We start from the raw sequence: 13,197 nt of genomic DNA on the forward strand, positions 1-13,197 counted from the left end.
CAATATCTTAACCAATTATTTTAGTATAATTTTGCTAACCAGTCATAAGATACTATTGTGATTTACCGAACCAATCGTACTCCACCACCTTAGTTGATTTACACCTAGCAAAATTAATTATACAGCAGACAGAAACAGATCCAAACCAGACAGCGACCACACAGACAAACAATGGGAAAGGGAGGACAAGAATCATAGAATGCCCATTGCACAACCACAACTATTGATAAGCAGTTTCTTGCCAGACAAAATGGTGTTTAACTAAGTTTTCTCTACCCATCTTGAGATCTGTTTCTTATCTGGTACCAGTGGGTGCCATTAGGACAGGATCCCCTTCTCACAGCCTAGTGTGACACTATTTCAGTGTCATTTAGCTGGAATATGAGCATGTGACTCCAGGCTTTACAGCTAATTGCTGCTGCTCTTGAGTCTGGCTGCAGAAGAAGGCTTTAGTTTAGACCTACTGAATAGCTACAGGCCTTCCAATAGGGTTACAGACAAACCACATTGTTACAGATGACCTTTCCAGGCCAAAGATAGAAGGAAACCCTCAGGGGTGTTTCTAGACCAAGGTTCATTCAATTGGTTTGTTTTTTTGTAGACCTGGCCCTTCCGCACCCCTAGAGACTCTGGAACAAAGAAGACACATGAGAAGAACCCAACTTTCTTCCTTTTGCTGTGACATGGATGGCTCTAGCTCAGGTTTCACTGAAGGGGTCTGTCTGCGTGTGAAGTACCTGTGACAACCACTGTGCTTTTCTGCCCCTCATCAGCAATGCCATCTACTTGGGGGAGCAGTTGCCATGAGACTTGCAGTAGGGATAACCTGGACAAACCAGCATTTGTCAAGCACCCTTCGATAGCTCAGCTGGCAGAGCGGAGGACTGTAGCGTGTGCTTGGCAAGTGATCCTTAAGTTGCTGGTTCAACTCCAGCTCAAAGGAGTGAGTCTTTTCCCTCCAGCCTGGCCTTAGCAGAAGGCAACCAAGGTGGTTGCCTTGGGTCCCCATGTCTTCAGAGGCCTGCACTTCAATTGACAAAACAATGGTGGGGAGGAGCTGCCAATCATATTTCTTGGGCTGTGCAGGTTCTGTCCACACACAAAAGTTCTTTTGGAACAATGGCCGTTATTCCACAACAACAATGCAAGAGTCTACACAGCAATTCCGTTAGTTTGAAATAATTCTGAAGTAACAGACGGCTTATTCCGACTTCTGCAAACCTCATTCTACAAAGAATAACACCTGTTCCAAATTAGCTGTTTCAAAATAAGGCCTGTGTAGATGCGCCACTGCTGCTAGTTTGAACGAGCCCCTTCCTGGGGACATTCTAACTTATTCTTCTGAGACAGCTCGTCTACGCTGGGGAGCATGCCTTGGACTAATCTGAGGTTTCCCTGCAGTGTAGACATGCTAGTTCGAAATAAACTATTTTGGAATCACTATTCGAGACCAGCTTATTTCAAAATAAATGGGCCGTGTAGTCGTAGCCAGAGGGATGAAGCAGCAGGAGGAAAGCCAGGAGCGCAGAGGCCAGCCAGAAAACTGAGTGTCCCCAATGCCCATGCCCTGGTCCCTGGGTAGGTCCCATGGTGTAAGGGGCAGCACTCAGGACTTTGAATCCTGCAATCTGAGTTCAAGACTCAGTGGGACCTGCTGGTTTGAGCTTGTTATTGTGAGGGTTTTTCACACTGCACAGCTCTGTCTATGCTGCAGGCTTTTTGCACAAGAATGGCTGTTCTTATGCAAAAACTAGTGGAGTGTTTACGCTGCATGTGCATTTTTGCGCAAGAAAATGTACAGTAAACCATTGGAAAAGAGGGCTTCTTGCACAAGAAGGCAGTGTGCACAGGCAAGAGGGATTTCTTGTGCCTAAAACAGCCATTAGAACTTTCTTGCACAAGAGAGTGTCCACAGATGCTCTTTATAAGGAGATACACCATTTCATAGAGCTGGAGGGAACTTTGAGAGGTCGTCCAATCCAGTCCAGTCTCCATGCTCATGGCAGGGCCTAGAACCATCCCTGACAGATTTGCCTCAAATGTCTCTTTGAAGGATTAAACTCAGAGCTGTCAATTTAGCAGGCCAAGGCTCAAACCACTGAGCTATTCCTTCCTCTTGGAGTAACCTGCCTGGCAGTGTGGATGTGCTCTTGATCAAGAACTCGTGCCGAGAACCGTGCTCCATGTGCACTGGCCTTCTGTCTGGGTGCTGGCAGGGGGGTGAGAATTGGCGGGTACCGATGGGTAAGAGGTGCCAAGGTGCAGACAGAGAAGCCAGCGCCTGCATCTCTGCAAGTCACCTCACTGTGCACACCTCAGCTTTTCAGAAACACTCTTCTTGTCTGAGCCTAACACCAGTGTTAGAGTTTGCAACTGAGGGGTCCTGTCTGAGGGGAAATGGCAGTTCCAGGGGACATTTGTCCAGTGTTGAAACATCTCACAGATAAAATGGCAAAAAGGAAGCCAAAGAGACTTGCACCTACTAGGAAACATCACAACTACCACCTCAGATAGGACTGAAACCCACAATCCCTAAATTAGGGAACCAATGCTTTGTCCACTATGCCACTGTAATGACACTGCAAAACAGAAATTCCCTCTTCCAAATACACATTCCTCAACTTTTAGATGACAGATTCGAGCTGTTGGAAGGAGCCAGAAATACAGGAAGGGCTGAAAATCAGCTCTCAGGAGGCACATCCAGCTGCCCCCCAGAGTGTGGGTCACCCCACACTAGCCATGGGTGAAACTCAACACCTTGACATCTCGTCTCCCACCCAAAGCCAGGGGCTTGTCTCCCACAGCCACAGCCTCAGCAGGGAGCTGCGCTGGTGCTCACGCTGCTCCTGGGGAAAGGAGCGGGTCCCATAGAGGCTGGGGCTGGTGGGGAATGGGCAGTTGTCACTGAAGGGGAAGGATAAATTCAGCCACGTTGCCGAGGGCAGGGAGAGCAGCTGGTGCTGGGCTAGTGGCGCCGTGGGACATCCCTGGGGGAGCTCTGCAATGTGACCCTGGTTCCCAAGGCAGCAAGTGCAGAATCCCCCTTGATGAGCGCGAGAGGCTCTGACCGGCCTGTTCTGAATCTGGCTGAAGGGCTCAAATGCCCAGTGCTGGAGTGTCAGAGCCCCTGTCAACCGGCCCCAGGTTTGTCCCCTCCCTCAGCAGGCAGGGCAAGGCCCATGCTCCCACTAGGAGTCCCAGGAGGGAGTTCCAGGCCCGTCGCTTGCACCCCTAGCACTGGGACAACCATGGAGCAGGACTGAGTGGCCAGTGTGTGGTACCCAGGGGCTCACAGTGGGAGTCAGAGCCCTGCCTGGCCTGTGCCAGTCACCTCTGCACCAGCTCCAGGCTTGTGGTTTCCTTCTTCCCAATCAGCCTTTTTCTGAACCAGCAGTTCCATGGGTGGCCAGGGGAGGCCAGAAAGACATAAGAAAAAGTAAACAAAATCCACAGCAAGGCACCACTGGGAGTTGAACCCAGAATCTCCTGTTTACAAAACAGGCGCTTTAGCCAGCTAAGCCATGGTGCCCTCCTCAGAAAGTATGATGAAACTATTCTACTCTATGGTCCCAGACAACACCTTTGACTCCCAAAGTGCAGCCATTCCCCATTTCCCTCCTGCCCTGGTGGTGTCTGTGTCCCTGGGCACAGAAGGCTACAGCTCAGTGGGCAGAGGCTCTAACATGCACATCTCCCCCAGCCGCTGGGACTGTAGAATTGGCCTTGAGATTTAGCATTGCTGGGGGCAGGGAGAAGAGCAGCAAACATTGATTGTCTGGATTGTAAACCCCTGGCTCTCAGGGTTTGGGTTGGAGACCCAGGTAGGGGCCTGGCCTCCTTTGGGTTGGTCCCTTCCTGAGGGCACAGAATTAAGAGAGAATTCCTTTGCCCTGTAGCCATCTGAGTTGGCCAAAGAGTAAGTAACAAATGTTTTGTTCACATTCAAGTACAGGAGATCAGTCTCCCACAGTAGTGATGGCCAAGCGATCCAAGGAAACCCCTTGTAACCTCACCCAGAGACCCCCAACAAGTCTGTCTTCTGTGTCCCTCTCCACCTAAGTCCCAGCGAGTGCATTATTTTGTATTTGAGGGAACTCCTCCTCCCTTTTCCCTGCCAATCCTTCCCGAGGAAGCTGAACCCTTCTGTGCCAAAGTTCCCGTCGTGTATTATCCCACCAAGTCCCTGTGATACCAACTTCTTCCTGCTTATCACCCATGGTCCTGTGTGTCTGTACCAGCATCTAAGACACAGATTAGATTTTGCTTCCCAGTGGTCCCTTGTCCCTCCTTTATCTCTGCTGTTACAGCCCCTGCTCTCTCCCATTTCTTGCCCATCCCCCAGGTGTCCATGTTGTTCACTTACCTGGGGGCTTTGGGCACCTGCCCCCATCAAACCTAGTTTAAAGCCCCCTCACTATGTTAGCCAGTCTGTATCCAAATACTCTTCCCTTCCTCAAGAGGTGAACCCCGTCCCTGCTGAGCAGCCCTCCCTGCAACAGCATCCCATGGGCAAGGAAGCCAAAGCCCCATGCCCATGGAGCTTTCTGTGCCCAGGGAGCCAGACACTGCCAGGGCGGGAAGGCTGGAGGGAAGTGGCTGCATGTTGGGAGTCAAAGGTGTTGTCTGGAACCTTAAAGTAGAACAATTTTACACAACTGTGCGGGGAGGGCATCATGGCTTAGCTGTCTAAAGCACTTGCCTTCTAACAAGGAGATTCAGCATTCAACTCCCAGTGGTGCCTTGTTGCAGCCTTAACTCATATTTCTGATATTTTACCCCTGATTGACTGGTTGGTGACCACTGCCATAAAGGAGTCCTTCAAAAGAGATTGAAAAGTAGCATGTGGGAGGGTAGGAAGTCAGGGAACAGGTTTAGGGATGTGGGGGCTGGAGCTGGGATTGTGTGTGTATGTGTTTGTGGCATGAGGCGGGGGTTGGGGCTGGGATTGTGTGTGTGTTGAGGGGATCAATGGGACTAGAATCCTGGCTCCCTGAGGCCCTTTAACACACAAGGGCTTTCTCTTCAGCGCGCTGAGGAGAGGAACCCCTGAGCCAGTGATGCCGCTTTACCCAGTTTGGCAGGGACAGAAAGCAGGCCAGGTGCCCAGTAGCCCCAGACAGATGTGCACATCTGCATGCGAGCAGCAGCTGTTGTGGGACTCTAGAAATCTCCCCCTAGATCTAATTCCCCACGTGCCAGGCGCCAGTCACGCCAGGGCTCTGAGGTCTCAAGCAGAACCCTGCAGGGGATGGATACGTGTTTATTTGAGGCCGGTTCCTCACTCCCACGTCCCGGACACGTACTGTGGCATGAAGAGCAAGGCTACGTCTACACTGGCATGATATTCTGCAAAAGCAGCCCCTTTTGCGCAAAACTTGCTGCCATCTGTCTACACTGGCTGCAAGTACTTGCACAAGAACACTGACATTCTAATGTGTGAAATCAGGGCTTCTTGTGCAAGAACTATGATGCTCCCGCTCAGGAATAAGCCCTTTTGTGCACCTGTTCTTGCAAAAGAGGCCAGTGTAGATAGGCAACATGAATTTCTTGCTCAAGAAAGCCCTATGGTTAAAATAGCCATCAGAGCTTTCTTGCGCAAGAAAGCATCTACAGTAGCATGGATGCTCTTGCGCAAAAGCATATCTCTTCTGCAAAGGCACATGCCAGTGTAGACGCTCTCTTCTGGAAGAGTTTTTGCACAAGAACTCTTCCGCAAAAGAGTGCTTGTGCATAATCATGCCAGTGTAGATGTAGCCTTGCAAGGGTCCCTGCACAAAGCGTGTGACAGGGATAAGCATTAGCCCTGGAGACAAGCACCGCCCTCCAGAAGAGACACCCCTGGTCTGGAGCCGACAAACCCAGGAGCCATCCAGCTCAGGATCCCCAGGCACTGACACAGACTCCCTGGCACAGGAGAATCCCAAGCCTCAGTTTTGCCAGACAGCGGTTTCCCCTCTTCTGTTTCTCGTTAGCTCCTTGCACAACACCTCGTGAGGGTGAGTGGGGCTAAACCCAGCTGTGCCGTAGAGCAGCTGTTAGGCGGGGAAAGAGAGGGGCCCCCTTGGCCTCCCTGAGCAATTCACGCTCATTAGAAAACTGTAGTTGAAGCCATTTGTGTGTGTGTCAGGATGGCTAAGTGGTCTAAGGCACCAGAATCAAGCTTCTGTCTTTCCTTCAGTAGGGTGTTTTGGTCTCCAAATGGAGGTGTGGGTTCAAATCCCACTCCTGACATGTTCTCTGCTTTGTAACTATGGAAGTGAACTCGTTTCCCTCTTTCCCCTGACATAGCAGGAGCACTTGCTCAGCATTTCTCTTAGGCTGTATCTACACAGCTGCGTTCCTTGGGAATAACAGCGATTATTCCAAAATAACAATGGAAGTGTCTACACAGCAATTCCATTATTCTGACTTCTGCAACGCTCCATCCAGACCAGTGGTCTGAGGAGCCAGGAGGTTTCCAGGCTGCAGACAGCTGAGCCCACAGGCAAAGACAGGGAACCTGTGTTGGGTACCTGGGGCCCTCAGGTCTCAGACTGGCCTCTGCTCTCCTGGCTTCCATCCAGCTGCTTCATCTCTCAGGCTACGTCTACATGGCACATTTACTTCGGAATAGGCTATTCTGGAATAGTTATTCCAAGATCACGTCTTTCGAAATTAGCACATCTGCTCTGCAGCGAAACCTCAGAATAGTCCGAGGAAGGCTCCTCTAATATAGAAGAGTTATCTCAAGTAAGAGCTGCAGGAGGAATAACTTGCAATTGCCCTAGAGAGGGGTTATTTTAAAATAGCAGCAGTGAAGCATCTACAGGCGCCTTATTTTGAAATAGCTAATTTGGAACAGGCTTTATTCTTCATAGAATGAGGTTTGCAGAAGTCGGAATAAGCCGTCTGTTACTTCAGAATTATTTCAAAATAACGGAATTGCTGTGTAGACTCTGGGGGCTTGTGCCTGTGACATGGCTGTCCAAGAGGCAGGAGGCGCTCGATCTTAACCAAATGGACGAGGAGCAACGCTTTATGGCAAAAAATACGAGAACAGCTCTTGGGCTGGATCCCCAGGTCACTCTGAGTGCCCATTAGCCACTTCCCTGACTCTCCCTTTGCTGCTCTTGAACTTAGCTCAAGAGGCAAGAAGCTGCACTCTCCCACCCAGAAACCTCTGGGACTTCTCTCCCTCCCAGTTCTTCACGTCACGGAGAGTGCAAGGAAGCCACTCCCCCCATCATCACTTCCGATCTTGTCCAAATGGCCAAGAAGTTATGCTTTACCCCAAACCACGCAGGCACCCTCTCGCCTAGAGCACAAAGGTGCAGGCATGGGTGGTGCAGTGGTGAGCATAGCTCCCTTCCAAGCAGTTGACCTGCATTCAATTGCCAACCAGTGCACTCTGAGGAGGAAGCAGCAAAGCTTCTCAGGGAGGTTTCCCTTTAACCCCCCCAAAATGGGCCTGAGTGGGTCCTGCAGCTGCAGGCTGCCTTGCACTGCTTCCCATCCTCTCCTGGAGGCAGGAAGGCCTCGATCGTAGCCAAACTGCCCAGAAGCAAAGCTTTATGGCAGAAAACATGAGCACAGCTCTTTGTCCGGATCCCTGGGCCACGCAGAGCATCTGGCAGCCGCTTCTCTGACTCTCCCTTCGCCTCTCTCATCCTTCGGAACTGAGCTTCCAGCCCCACTTGTTCAATTCCACTTTATGCTTCTTGACTTTCTCAATCTAAGGACTTTGAAAAAGCATTTTCAAGACCTGCTCCAGTGGCGCAATGGGTCAGCGCACAGTACTTATAAGGCAGTACTTGTAGGAGACATGCTGAGGTTGTGAGTTCAAACCTCACCTGGAGTAGTGATTTTTAGTCCCTGCTGGGCTGGCCCCTTCCAGTGAACGCTGGGGGAGCTGGGATTCCAGCTAAGAGGAGGGTCTTTGTTGCCCATTTTCTTCCCCCCGCTCCCATCAGCAGCCACTGTCCCTTTCAGCCACTGGAGAAGCTCATGAACAGAGACGGGCTACTTTGTCCCATTTCCTGGTTCTTTTCCTGGGCTGACCCAGTGGCTGAAAGGGGCTGCAGCTGCCGACAGGGGTGGGGAAGATGGGCAACAAGACCCTGGCAGAAAGTGGGTCAAGGGTCCAACCCTCTCTGTGCCCCTTGGCCTCAGATCCTGCCCACCCAACATTCACTGTGATGGGGCCATAATATGTGAAGTGGGAATTTTCACTGATCCCATCATCTGGGGTGGAATCCCAGCTCTCCCAGCGTTCACTGCAAGGCATGGGGTCCCAAACTAGGAGGCCTGAAGAAATTCTAGGGGGGGCATTAGGTGACTCAGCCCTTCCCCCCATCACGTTCTTTTTTTTTTTTTGGCTGGGGGGGGGGGTGTGAGGGTTATTTAAAAATCAAAAAGGGGGGGGGCATGATTCCAAAGACTCTGGGAACCAATACAAGGGTGCAACACAGCAGGGACTAACAACCACTGCTCCAGGTGAGGTTTGAACTCACAGAACTCAATTTTCACTATATAAACTGGGGTCCAAGAAGGAGACCAGCAAGAAGAAGGAAAAGGGGAAACGAGAAGTGGAAGAAGAACTCCCCTCCAACCAGAACTCCTTTGCACAACTCTAACTACAGACACAAGCTACCCAAGCCCCCTGGCTCAGAGTAGAACATGCCTGTCCCATCAGCAAGGAACCTCAAGAGCCCGTGTTTCTACCTGCCTTTGAACTAAGGACTTGCTGCATGTTAAGAAAACACAATAACCGCAACACCACAGAGGGTTTTTTTTTTTTTTGGCCTGAACTTAAACTTGGGAAACTATTCCGTTACTAACCCTTTGGCCAGCTCAGCTTGCTGCGGGGGAAGGAATTCTCTCTTGTTCATTCTGTGCCCTCTGGACGGGACCAAACCAAAGGAGGCCGGCCCCCCGGGGTCTCTGTTGAAGCAAAAGCTCCTCTCTGGTTCGGCGGCTAATAAACAGCTTTATTGCTCAATAAGGCACAAAGTGCCAAACGTGTTCCCAGCAGAGCCGGGCCCAGTAAGGCTGCTAATACAATCAACCCCAGTATCTTAATACCCCTAACCAAACAGTCTGACGTCAGGGCATCCAATTACAGAAATCATCTATGAAACTTGGAAAAGCGAAACTGTTCTCAGCAAGATAGAGGGCAGGTGTGAGGGAGTGAAGCGTCTCTCTCAACCAGCACAATTAACACATTCCAGTAGCCCAGCCTGTAGGCCTCTCACACCGGGTGACAGAAAGTTCACTCTGGTCTACGTGCAGAAGCAAGAAGCTGAAATGGTTTCTGTTATACAAGATGGCTTCTAGCTAAATATGAAATGGTTTCCACAACTCCAACCCAAACCCTGAGACACAGGGGTTTACAAGCCAGATGATCAATGTTTGCTGCACTTCTCCCTGTCCCCAACTGTGCCAAACCTCAGGGCCAACTCTACAGGCCCAGTGGCTGGGGAAGATGTGCACGTTAGAGCCCCTCTCCACTGAGCTGTTGCTTTCAGACGCCGGCAGGGGAAGGAAAGGTGTTGTCTGGGACCATAGAGCAGTTTCACCAAATTGCCTGAGGAAGGCACCATGGCTTAGCTGGCTAAAGCACCTGCCTAGTAAACAGGTGATCCTGGGTTCAACTTCCAGTGGTGCCTTATTGCTGCCTTTGCTCACATTTTCCTAGGTCCTTCTGGGACACAGAAGAGGCCTCCCCTGGCCACCCGTGGAGCTGCTGGTTCAGGAAAAGGCTGATTGGAGAGGAGTGCACGGCTCCCCCAGTCGCTGGGTCTGTGGCCTTTGAGGTTCTGCAGGGTTGTGGGAAGGAGAAGTGAAGCAAACTTTGATTATTTGGCTTGTAAACCCCTTGGTCTCAGGATTGAGGTTGGAGTCCCCAGGTGGGGCCCGGCCCCTATTTGGTTTGGTCCCTTCCTGAGGGCACAGAGTTAACAAGAGAGAATTCCTTCCCCCGCAGGAAGCTGAGTTGGCCAAAGAGTTAGTAACAAAATGTTTGTTCACCCTAATGGGGTTGATGTGTAAAAGGGAAGTCAAATCCCCCGGAGCTATTGATTCCCCTATGAGGGGCACGTACAATATACATACATTGCTAATGCTTAGATATATTTGCTATTTGTATAGGAGTAAGACATGACAAAGGTCAAGGCCTGTCACAGGTAATAACTTATAATAAGGAGACGAGGGGAGGTGAAACCAGTCTTCTGTTAAGTAGAGATATGGATAGATTCCACATCCTTTAAACTTGTGACCGGCTCAAGCAGGAAAGGGAAAAGGGAAGTATGGCTCGCCCATTGTTCAGCAAAAGTGAATGAATATAACACAGCTGTAACTGCAAAGTCAGCAAGTAGGCACTGTATTTAACCTCGTTTGGAAAATTAACCTGACCTATAGGAATGCTAAATGTCAAAGATGAAGTAACCTATCATGTTAAGGCACCTAAACCAGGAAAGATGTGAACCCTATAAAAACCCCTGCCTATGAGATGTTGGGGGTCGGCTCTGCTTTGAACATTGAGTTCCTTAGCCGTACCTTGGTTGCAACCAATAAACTTGAGTTGGACCCAGCCTGAAAGTGTGACTCTCTTCTTGGGGTAAATCAGACTAGCCTCCAAGGGGACGAAACCAGCAATTTATGCAACAGGGTGACCTGATGCCCAAATTCCTGCTGCTCCCAGACTGCCTGCAGGGGCCTGGCTCCCCAGCCCAGCCACAGAGGGAGGCTCAATATCTCCAGGAGGCCTGGAGCACGTGCCCAGCACAGAGAGCTGCTGCCAACTGCTCGTCGCCTGCTTCAGTGGCCCAGCAGCTGCCCCCTGAACCCAAACTTGCTCCTGCTCCTCCAGCTTCTCTCCCTGACGCGCCCCACGGCTGCCGAGGTCCCTGCGCATGCGGCAGTGGGATGATCCGAGGCAGGTGCCAGCCCCAGCCCCATCCCCGAGTCCCCCTCCCCCTTCCTCCCCTTTTCACCCACCTCCTCCCCCTCCCAGGCTCTTCCCTCAGCCCCTCCCCAGTTCTACATTCCCCACAGAGAAACCAGAGAGTTTGTTCTTTCCACAGGGAAAAGTCCTGTTTGTGTTCCCAGCAGGGCGGTGGGAGGGGGAGACGCACAAGCCCACGATGGGCTGGGGGATGGCAGCCGTGTGCTGCTGCTGAATGACCCTTGTGAGCTGCTCAGCCTCTGGCCCCCACCCTGGCAGGATCGTCTCCGCCTTGTGCTCACAACTATTCTGGGTGACTCTTGGGAGATGTTCGACTCGCCAAGGTCCAGCCAGGAGGGCAGACAGAGGAACCTCCCTTTGAGGGGCCCAAAGGCATCTCCCTGGTGGTCTAGTGGCTAGGATTCAGCACTTTCACTCCTGTGGCCTGGGTTTGATTCCCAGTCAGGGAAACCAGCCTCCTCTATATTCATGAAACCTGCCGAGACTTTGCACTTTACCATCACAAGGAGGGCCAGTGGGCTGAGGGAAGGGTGGGACTGGAAGACACTCCCAGCAACCAAGCACATTTCTCAGGCAGCTCCTTCCTGGGGCGGAGGGCACAGGTCACATGCCTGGGTGAATAAGAGCTTGTGGGCACTGGCCAGGGCTTCAAGCAGGCAGCTCCCATTGGCCACAAACAAGCTTGGACCAGGCCTGAAGCCTTTTCCTCTACAGCAGAGAGACACAAAGGGCCCAGCAGCCCCTTCTCTCAGCTGTGCGTGGGGGCAGGGCGAGCAGGGAATCTGCCTGAGGCTTCTTGCTGCCATGTTGGGTGGCTTCTTCATGGGCTGGATCCAGCCCGCTGGCCTGTATTGCCCAGGCCTGGCTTAGAGGGAACCTTGGCTCTGGCTGTGGGGGAGGGGCGCTGTGGAAAGGCCAGTCTGGCCTTCCTGGGCAGGGCATGACGATGTCCACTGTGTGCAGCACGGCTGCCAAACATCCCAGACAGAGAATTACAGGCTAGAGAGATCTATCATCAACAGCCAAAGTAGCTCAGTGGAGAGAGCATTTAACTGAAGATCTAAAGGTCCCTGGTTCAATCCCAGGCTTTGGTAGATGCTGGCATGTGGCAGGAACTTCCCTGGTGTTTGATCCTTACCGTGTTGTTTTTGGTCACAGCTTGGTATTGACAAATCAAGATCATCTCATTAGCCCTGCCCCCGACTTCTTCCTGTGAGTCGCTGCCTCTTTGACTACTGCCCACCCAGTGCTGGCCCAAGATATGGAACAGGGCTGTGGGCTGATGGGGATGTGCTGGGGAAATGTTGGTTTGTGTAAATCCTTGAGAATTGATCTTCTTGCCCCTCTGGCTCAATTCTACTTTGTGCTTCTTCACTTTCTCAATGTAAGGACTTTGGAGAAAAGTCTGAAATGTCTGCTCCAGTGGTGCCATGGGTCAGTGCGCAGTATTGATAAAGCACTGTGCATAGGAGACATGCTGAGGGTGTGAATTCAAACCTCACCTGGAGCAGTGGTTTTCAGTCCCTACTGGGCTGCCCCTTTCCAGTGATCGCTGTGGGAGCTGGAATTCTAGCTCAGAGGAGACTGTCAGTCAAATTCCCCCTTCAGACTTGTCAGACTGAATGGTGGGTGGCCAGGGAAGGTCCTTCTTTCTTCCAGGGTCTTGTTGCTGGTCTTCTCCCCCCCACTCCTTACCCAGCAGCAGCTGCTGTCCCTTTCGGCCATTGGGTCAGCTCAGGGAGGGAGGCAGGAAATGGGGCAAAGGAGCCAGACAAGCTGAGGGAGGCGGGGAAATTCTGATCTCTGCATCTCCCCTATGTGAGGGTTTGTCTACACGTCATTCCTCTTCCCAGAGAGCAATGCAAATTCAGCTGAGTGACATTGCAAATGAAGCGGAGATTTACATAATCATGTCTGGCCGCTATTTCGAAATACCCTATTTTGAACTAACAGGCGCTGTCTAGACACAGCTCTTTGGAAAGAAAACCCTTCTTTCAAAATCCCCCTTACTCCTTGTGAAATGAGGTTTAAGGGTTAGTTCTGACGAAGGGTTTTCTCCCGCAATAAGCGAATCTCAACAGCGTTTTGTATTTCAAAATAAAGTATTTCGAAATAGCACCAGTCTGTGAATATGCAAATGAAGTGCAGGATATTTAAATCCCAGCTTCATTTCCAATGTTGAGTGTCTACATTTGCATCCCTCGCAGGTTCTCTGGGCACTGACACCCCCAGGGCATCACATGGTGCTGGCTCTC

The 13,197-nt window shown here is 51.3% G+C and overlaps 3 non-coding genes across 3 annotated transcripts; 2 read left to right on the plus strand and 1 right to left on the minus strand.

The window, feature by feature from the left end:
• Nucleotides 1-3,455: 3,455 nt before the first annotated feature.
• On the minus strand, nucleotides 3,456-3,529 carry TRNAT-UGU (transfer RNA threonine (anticodon UGU)). The gene has a single exon. It is a non-coding gene; the product is annotated as a tRNA-Thr (tRNA).
• A 4,214-nt stretch (nucleotides 3,530-7,743) lies between these two features.
• On the plus strand, nucleotides 7,744-7,837 carry TRNAI-UAU (transfer RNA isoleucine (anticodon UAU)). The gene is made up of 2 exons: nucleotides 7,744-7,781; nucleotides 7,802-7,837. It is a non-coding gene; the product is annotated as a tRNA-Ile (tRNA).
• A 1,733-nt stretch (nucleotides 7,838-9,570) lies between these two features.
• Nucleotides 9,571-9,644, plus strand: TRNAT-AGU (transfer RNA threonine (anticodon AGU)). The gene has a single exon. It is a non-coding gene; the product is annotated as a tRNA-Thr (tRNA).
• Nucleotides 9,645-13,197: the final 3,553 nt, after the last annotated feature.

This window comes from Pelodiscus sinensis, chromosome 25 (genome assembly GCF_052426305.1).
Source record: "Pelodiscus sinensis isolate ZL-2025 chromosome 25, ASM5242630v1, whole genome shotgun sequence".
Taxonomy (NCBI): domain Eukaryota; kingdom Metazoa; phylum Chordata; order Testudines; family Trionychidae; genus Pelodiscus; species Pelodiscus sinensis.